This window comes from Hakea prostrata, chromosome 8, assembly GCF_041222555.1.
Source record: "Hakea prostrata isolate BN-2017 chromosome 8, UWA_Hpros_2, whole genome shotgun sequence".
NCBI lineage: Eukaryota > Viridiplantae > Streptophyta > Magnoliopsida > Proteales > Proteaceae > Hakea > Hakea prostrata.
Window position 1 is genome coordinate 23,735,651 of NC_142607.1, and position 6,930 is coordinate 23,742,580.

Below are 6,930 nucleotides of genomic sequence, written 5' to 3' on the forward strand. Positions count from 1 at the left end.
CAAACTGTTCAGCTCCAAACCTCATTTTGTGATATCGATAGAAGCTCTAACGCATCTTGGAGAAGAAGAAAAAGAAGCAACTGGTTGAATAAGAATCCAACTTGTTCCAGCGTTTTTCGTGTTAAACCTGATTTCGATCGAAGCTCGCATCTTGGAGAAGAAGAAGAAGTAGTTTAAGAAGAAAAAGCAGAGCTGTTTGAAGAAGAAACGCCCTAATTTCGTTTAGGGCCCTGATTTCAGAGAAAGCTCTGAAGAAAACGATTCTTGAGGAACTTTCTGTGCTTCCTAGTCACACTAAAGTGATTGTAACTGGAAACAATCGGACGAAATTCATGCTAGTTGGTCTTCAAGGTGTGGTCAAGAAGGCTGTTGGGCTTGGCTGGTAATTTTTGTGATGAATTATGTTTCTTGGTTAATGGGTTTTGTGCTCTCGATTGAATTATAAAAGTTAGGGTGGTCTCTCTTCACTCGTAGTTCTTGAAGTGAAGCGAGTAGAGAAGCAGATAATTGTGTTCTGGTAAGAATGAAATCAGTAAAGAAGAAATGAAAACAATATCTGATAAGAGTGAGCAAGTAGAACTGTAGTGCAGAAAGGGGATAAGCAAATCGGAACCGATGGAGCTCAGTTTGAGCGATAACTCACTCAAAACTTTCTCTCGTTGCATCACTTGCCTTGCTCGTATAGGTCACGAACTCACCATTGAAGCTTCTCCTTCTCAGGTATCATTTATCAACTACTCATGATCTCACACCCACACCGCCCGGTGTCGGCTCCTTGTTTTCTCAGAATAATCTTCACTCTTTGATCCCTGGGTAGTTTTTATGTAACCGTAGGGATAAGAATTCAATCAAGACTTGAATCTCTTAGTGCTTTTCGTTTCCGATGATGCATTGAATTTTTTTTTCTTCTTCTTTCGTTTGACTTGTTATTAGATTAAATTGAGAATTCCCATCACATAGAAGTTTGTTTGGCTACTAAATGTATGTCATTGATTACAAGGGATTTAGAAGATACCAATTACAATAAATAATTCATCCTTCCTCGTTGCTAGGGCTTTTTAAGAGAATAAATTTTGTATTTTCTAGCTACTTTATTTGTTGGAGCTGAAACCTGTAAACAAAAGGAAGATTAGGAGTGACGGCAAATGAGTCTTGTGGTCCACTATCCTTTGGATTTGATCGTCAGGTAGACCTTTCCACTCCTTGTTTCGTGGTGGCAATTGCCTTTCCAAATTACCCCAAACTTGCCACTACAGATTTCCTAATTTCTATATATATTCACTAGTGGTGCATGTGAAACCCAGCCCTAACCTTGACCCAGAAACCTTGTTGTTTGTAGGTCCAGCAACCAGAAGTAAGGCAAGAAGTCAGCTTTGGGCCATTTCAGTAGAAGACTCGGTGGCTGGATTGAAATCCTTGAGTGTTGATGTCAGTGTTCCATTTATGGAAACTGCACCCTGTTGAAGATCGGATTAGTTGATGGACTTGGAGTGCTCTCTATATTGGTTCGAAGGCATTTCTACCTACTAGGTATGTTACTTTAGGTGTGTGCAAAACCACTTGATGTTTGGACTTGATCTGGGCCTTCAATTCCTTGTTTTGGTCTTGCTGTCCTGATTGGTCAACTCATTGGTCGACTGGACCAGTCGACCAATCAATCGACCAATTGGTTTTGTTTTTACTAATTAGGTCATGGCTACTCTATTTAAGTCTAATCTTGGGAATACTCCGCCTCATCTGCCTCCTAAGCCTCTGGAACGAGTTAGAACTCCATTCTAATCGATTCCCTTGCATCCTTGGTTGATCTCGCAAGAACTGAAGTGATCTCCTTCCTCCTGCAACAAAGGTATGTCTATGTTCTCTTTTTCTTCCATCTCTGATTTTTTTTCTTTGATCTGTTCTTGGTTGAGATCAGGAAGATGATGCTGCATTCTTGCAACCATCTATTCCATGATCTCATTCTATTCCTTGAGATTTATGATCATCGTCATGATCTCAACCCTAGCCGAATTAACCCTTGAAACCCTAATCCTTGTATGATCTTTTTGGAAACCTTTTTGTAACCTCCCATGCGAGGGAAACCTCATGGGCAATATTTATGCTAATCTAAATTTGATCTTTCTATGGTTTTTCGTGTTGTAATTGGCCAACAATTTACTTCTCTTTCATCCTGTGATCTTAACCTTTTATGAGAGCCAAAAAGGTTGAAACCCTAATTTCTTGGATATATGTCCTTGACCCTATTAATAGCCAATTAATGTGTTTTCCTTACAAGAATTGTAACCTATCATCCTCTAATTCTTTATCCTTGATCATACTATGTTTTCTTCATGATCCATGATTTAACCTAATTAGGTTAACTTTTTGGTTCCAGAGTTGTAACTTGGAAACTTGATTTGATTGGTGGTTTGATGTCCTCTATATACTAGGATGCTGCCATTGTAGTTTCCCCCTTATTTTGTACCCTTTTGAACCACCAAATTCGGTTTCTTATTCTAAAAATTCAGATACTTGAAGGCCACTGTCTCTGTTGGTCGACTCATTGGTCGACTGGGGCAGTAGACCAATCAATCGACCAATGAGTACAGCAACCTCATTCTTGGTTTGTTTTGATTGATTTGATATCTTTCCTTCTATGTAACTTTCCTAACATGTTGTATACACTTGTTTAAGACTTTCTTCTCAGGTTTAGTCAAGGTCTTACTTGATTCCCTAAGTTCCTTTACGAGTTAGAAGGTAAGGACAGTTATTCTTTAATTACATAGATCGCATACTCTCTGGTTTCTACCTTATGAAACTATGAGTTTACCTACTGTTGTTATACTTTATATTTCTGATTTACTACTGTGAGAACAGTAGCACTTGCTTATGTGTTCTTTTTATTATTTAAGTTTATGTGAATTGCTTATTACAATATTGTTTAACGATTAGATCATGACTGTATACTCTCTTGTATATGATGAACTTTGATTGTGTATGTCATGTCTGATCTGAGATTGTGTCTGATTAGGTATGATTTGGGATTGAGAGGTGTCCTTTTGACACCTCTGTCCTTGGACATTATTGGAAATAGTATGGGATGTTTCCGGGGTTGCCCATTGACGCTTTCCTGAATTATTGATTGCCATACCTAGGACTGTCTAGCAGTGTTTGGCTAGGATGTCCCCGTTATATCAGACCCAAATCGGAAGGGTATTGAGACCGAACGACCTGTGGTAGCAATGGGGATTCACGGGCGCTCAAGACCGGTAACCAACCTGTGAGAGGACGGGAATCACATTGTGGGGGCCATGTTTTGGAGGGTTGCATATGGCTAAACTTGGGCTCATGGGCGCTTGAGACCGGTGAGTTATATCCGTGAGAGGACATGAGAGCTTCCCGTTTACCATATGTGGATAACCAATAGGGTTGATGAGTCCGTAGTCCGGGACTATTAGGACTCTAGTGGAAAGGATACCGGAAAGGATCTCGAGAGGGGAGGAATGGAAGTATCCTGGACCGAGTTGATGTAACTGAGTAGATGACTTGCATTGGGCTAGGCTTTTACCCTGACATGTGCCGGTACTTATACCAAATGGTTATGTGAGAGAGTGTTGACTTAACCCCCAGCCATGGTTTGTCCCGAGGGTTGCCGAACCCACTACCAACAGGAGCCGTATGCGAGACCTTCCTAAAGAAGTACGGTGCTATGACTTAAAGCATGTTTGCTAATAGAGACCAGCATACATAGAGTTTAGATGCATACATACATTATCTATTTCATACTGCATTGCATCTTGCTATGATCTGCCACATGTTATTTATGTTGTTATGGATTAACTACCTTACTGAGTTTCTTCGAAACTCATTCCTTTTGTTACATTGTTTTGTTAGACTATTCTACAGGTCTTGACTACTATAAAGAACAATACACTGAAGCGCAAGCCGATGAAGCGTACTACGAGCAAGGTGTTGGCAACAATCAAGATTACTCTGATGATCCCTCAGTTGATCAAGTTTCGTACTACGATTAGAGGCAACGTGGAATTGGAACATCTCAGTTAGATTGATGAAGTCCACTATTTTGAAGATATCATCTATAGGATAGAAGACTCTTAGTTTAGTTATCTTTCTTATTTTCTTTTGTTTCCGTTGTTATTCCTTTTAGACTTATACTACGTTTCGCTGTATTTGTAGAGTGAGTTTCCGCCTCACTCTACTTCTTTTGATGTGATTACATTTGGTATCATTTTCCGCACTCTGACCATATTGTTTATTCATTTCTTGTTTTGAACCTTGTTTATAATATTAAACCGTAATTATTTCCTGTTTATGATTATGTTATTGAATATGTGGGAGGATGATTTCCTCGATACTTGATCTTCGGGGCTGTGGATAACACTCCCGGGTATGCCAGTTAGGGTACCGGCTGGGGGGATGTGACAGTGCACATTGCCTTCTACACTCAATTCATTACTCCACTTATCAGGCGTAAGACCTGGTTTGTCTGATGCAGAGTACACTATTCTTTTCATAAAAATGTTTTTTGTGTTGTGCAGCTTGCCTTCTACACACTCAACTCATCACGGTCTGCTTATCAGGCTGTAACATTCAAGCCTCATTTCTTTGATGTTTATACAATACTAGCAGCCCAGCCCAGGTGCGATGTAGCATTCTCTTGAAGGTATGACTTTCCTCACCTCTAAATTCAGATTATGATTTGTGTCTTAGTTACTGCATTGGAGCATCATGCCACCTGTTACTTACATTTCAATCTTAAGGAGGAAATTTGTATTTTTGGTACACATCAGTGTGGCATTATCTTAAAAGATCATCAAGCGAATGACACTGAACTTAAACTAGCCATCCAAGTTTTGGCTTTGCGCTGTATAGTTAGGTTTGACTGGTAGAATCTGGTCCTTATTGGCTATGGTCCCTCAACTAGATACCTATCAACTTTAAACCAGAAACCAATTATTTTATGGAATAGGTTATTAGCAGGTGCTGGGCTGCACTATAGATAATGTAGTTGATGCTATTTATCATATATGGTTATCTGAGTAAGCACCTTGTGTTAAACATTGTTCTGAGAAACCTGATGTAGGTGTGTGAAAAGCCTACTGGATCACATGCAACATTGAACCGGACATTCAACATCTTTCTCTCAATAGGAGTCGCTTTCCGAGTAACTTTGTAGTGAGGCCTCGAGACTTCAACAGATTGCTAGCAAACTTCCAGTCATCCCTGCTGGAGATTATCATCATAGCCACCAATCCGTCTTCTTTACCTTCTGATGCAGCAGGTCAAATAGGAGAGAAAGCAGTTGAGCTTAGAAGTTACACTGACCCAACAAAAGGTCCTTGGCGATTTATTGTTGTCATATTCTCATATTTGTAATTTTTCTTTTTTAACTTTTTTTAATTTTTATATTTATGGATCCCAAGCTTCTCTTGTATTTTAATTGCAGAGGACAGTGATTATGCCTTACATACCCAACTGTGGATAGATCCTAATGAAGAATTTTTGCAATATACACACAACAGTGATCCTGTGGATGTAACATTTGGGGTGAAGGAACTGAAGGTATAGTGGAGCACATTCTTTTACTCTGTTGTTTCGAGTTCAACTAGAAATCTTATGTCCATAAAGATGATTAAAAGTAGCAACAAGGGACGAACATTACTCATTATCTGGAATTAGGTAAAAAAATGTTGTTTTGCCCCTCTTCTGGTTACCATGCTGTGAGCCACATCTGTTGGATATCAGACGATATCTCACCATCATTATCAAACTTCACTGTTAACTAAAGTTAGCCTTGACAAGTTTTTATTTATTTATTTATTATTTTATATATATATATATATATATATACCATCATTTTTATAGTTGCAGGAATATCTCTCTCCTATGACCCCCGGCCATTGTGCCTATTGGGTTTGGCCTTCTGAAGCATGATCTTCTCTGTAGGCATTTTTGACCTTCTGCGAGGGATGTGAAGTTGACATTTAGTTATTTTTTGAAAAAGCTGGCGAGTGAGATACTTATAATCCTGGAGCCATCCTTTTGTTGTTGGTTGTCATGATCGTTCTGAGCAAAGCTTTCTAATTTGTATAATCTTGTAAATCTATTGTGTTGCCATAAGTTAATTGATTTGGATTATTGTAAGAGATAGGAATTAATCATCATTAAATATTCTTGGCACTGTCAAGACCATTTAGTCGGTGGTTTCTTGCCTATTTAATTTAAGGGTTCACACATTTTTTACTTCTAATTAAAGATATAATGTTTAAATGGCTTAGATTACTCACTGAATTAATCTTTTCTTACCCTATAATTTTTTTCTTCTGAAAGTTTGTATAATACCTAGGTTATGATTTTGATATTGAAGAAATTGATTTTGGAGGAACAGGCCAATTCTAATGGCCAATCTAATTCTATCTCTCCTGTAGTGCCTCTGAGGGTTAATACAGAGGCTATTCGGGCCAATGTCATCAAGGGGATTGAGGCTGCTAAGAGACGATCTCCTCGAGTAGTAACAGAGGCCCAAAGGGCTGCCAGTGAGAAAACTGCCTCCCCTATCCCAAAGCTGCCTGCCCGGAGCCTAAGAATACAAAAACCCGCGGGTGAAGGTTCGGGGAAAGGGAAGAAGCCTACCGAGGAGGACTGTCACATCCACCCAGCCAGTACCTTACCTGGCATACCCGAGTGTGTGATCCACAGCCCCGAAGATCAAGTATCGAGGTAATCAACCTCCCACATAGACAATAACATAATCATAAACATAAATAATCAATGTACAAAGTATAATCCAAAAGATCCAAATAAGGAAAGAATAAATCATATATAATCAGAGTACGAAAGACAATCAAATGTCTAAATCAATAAAGTAAAGTGAGGCGGAATCCCACTCTACAACCAGCGGAAAGTAGATCGCAAGTCAAAAGAAATGTT

The 6,930-nt window shown here is 39.1% G+C and overlaps 1 pseudogene; it reads left to right on the forward strand.

The window, feature by feature from the left end:
* Positions 1–381: 381 nt before the first annotated feature.
* On the forward strand, positions 382–6,428 carry LOC149007443 (uncharacterized; annotated as a pseudogene).
* The last annotated feature ends 502 nt before the right edge of the window (positions 6,429–6,930 follow it).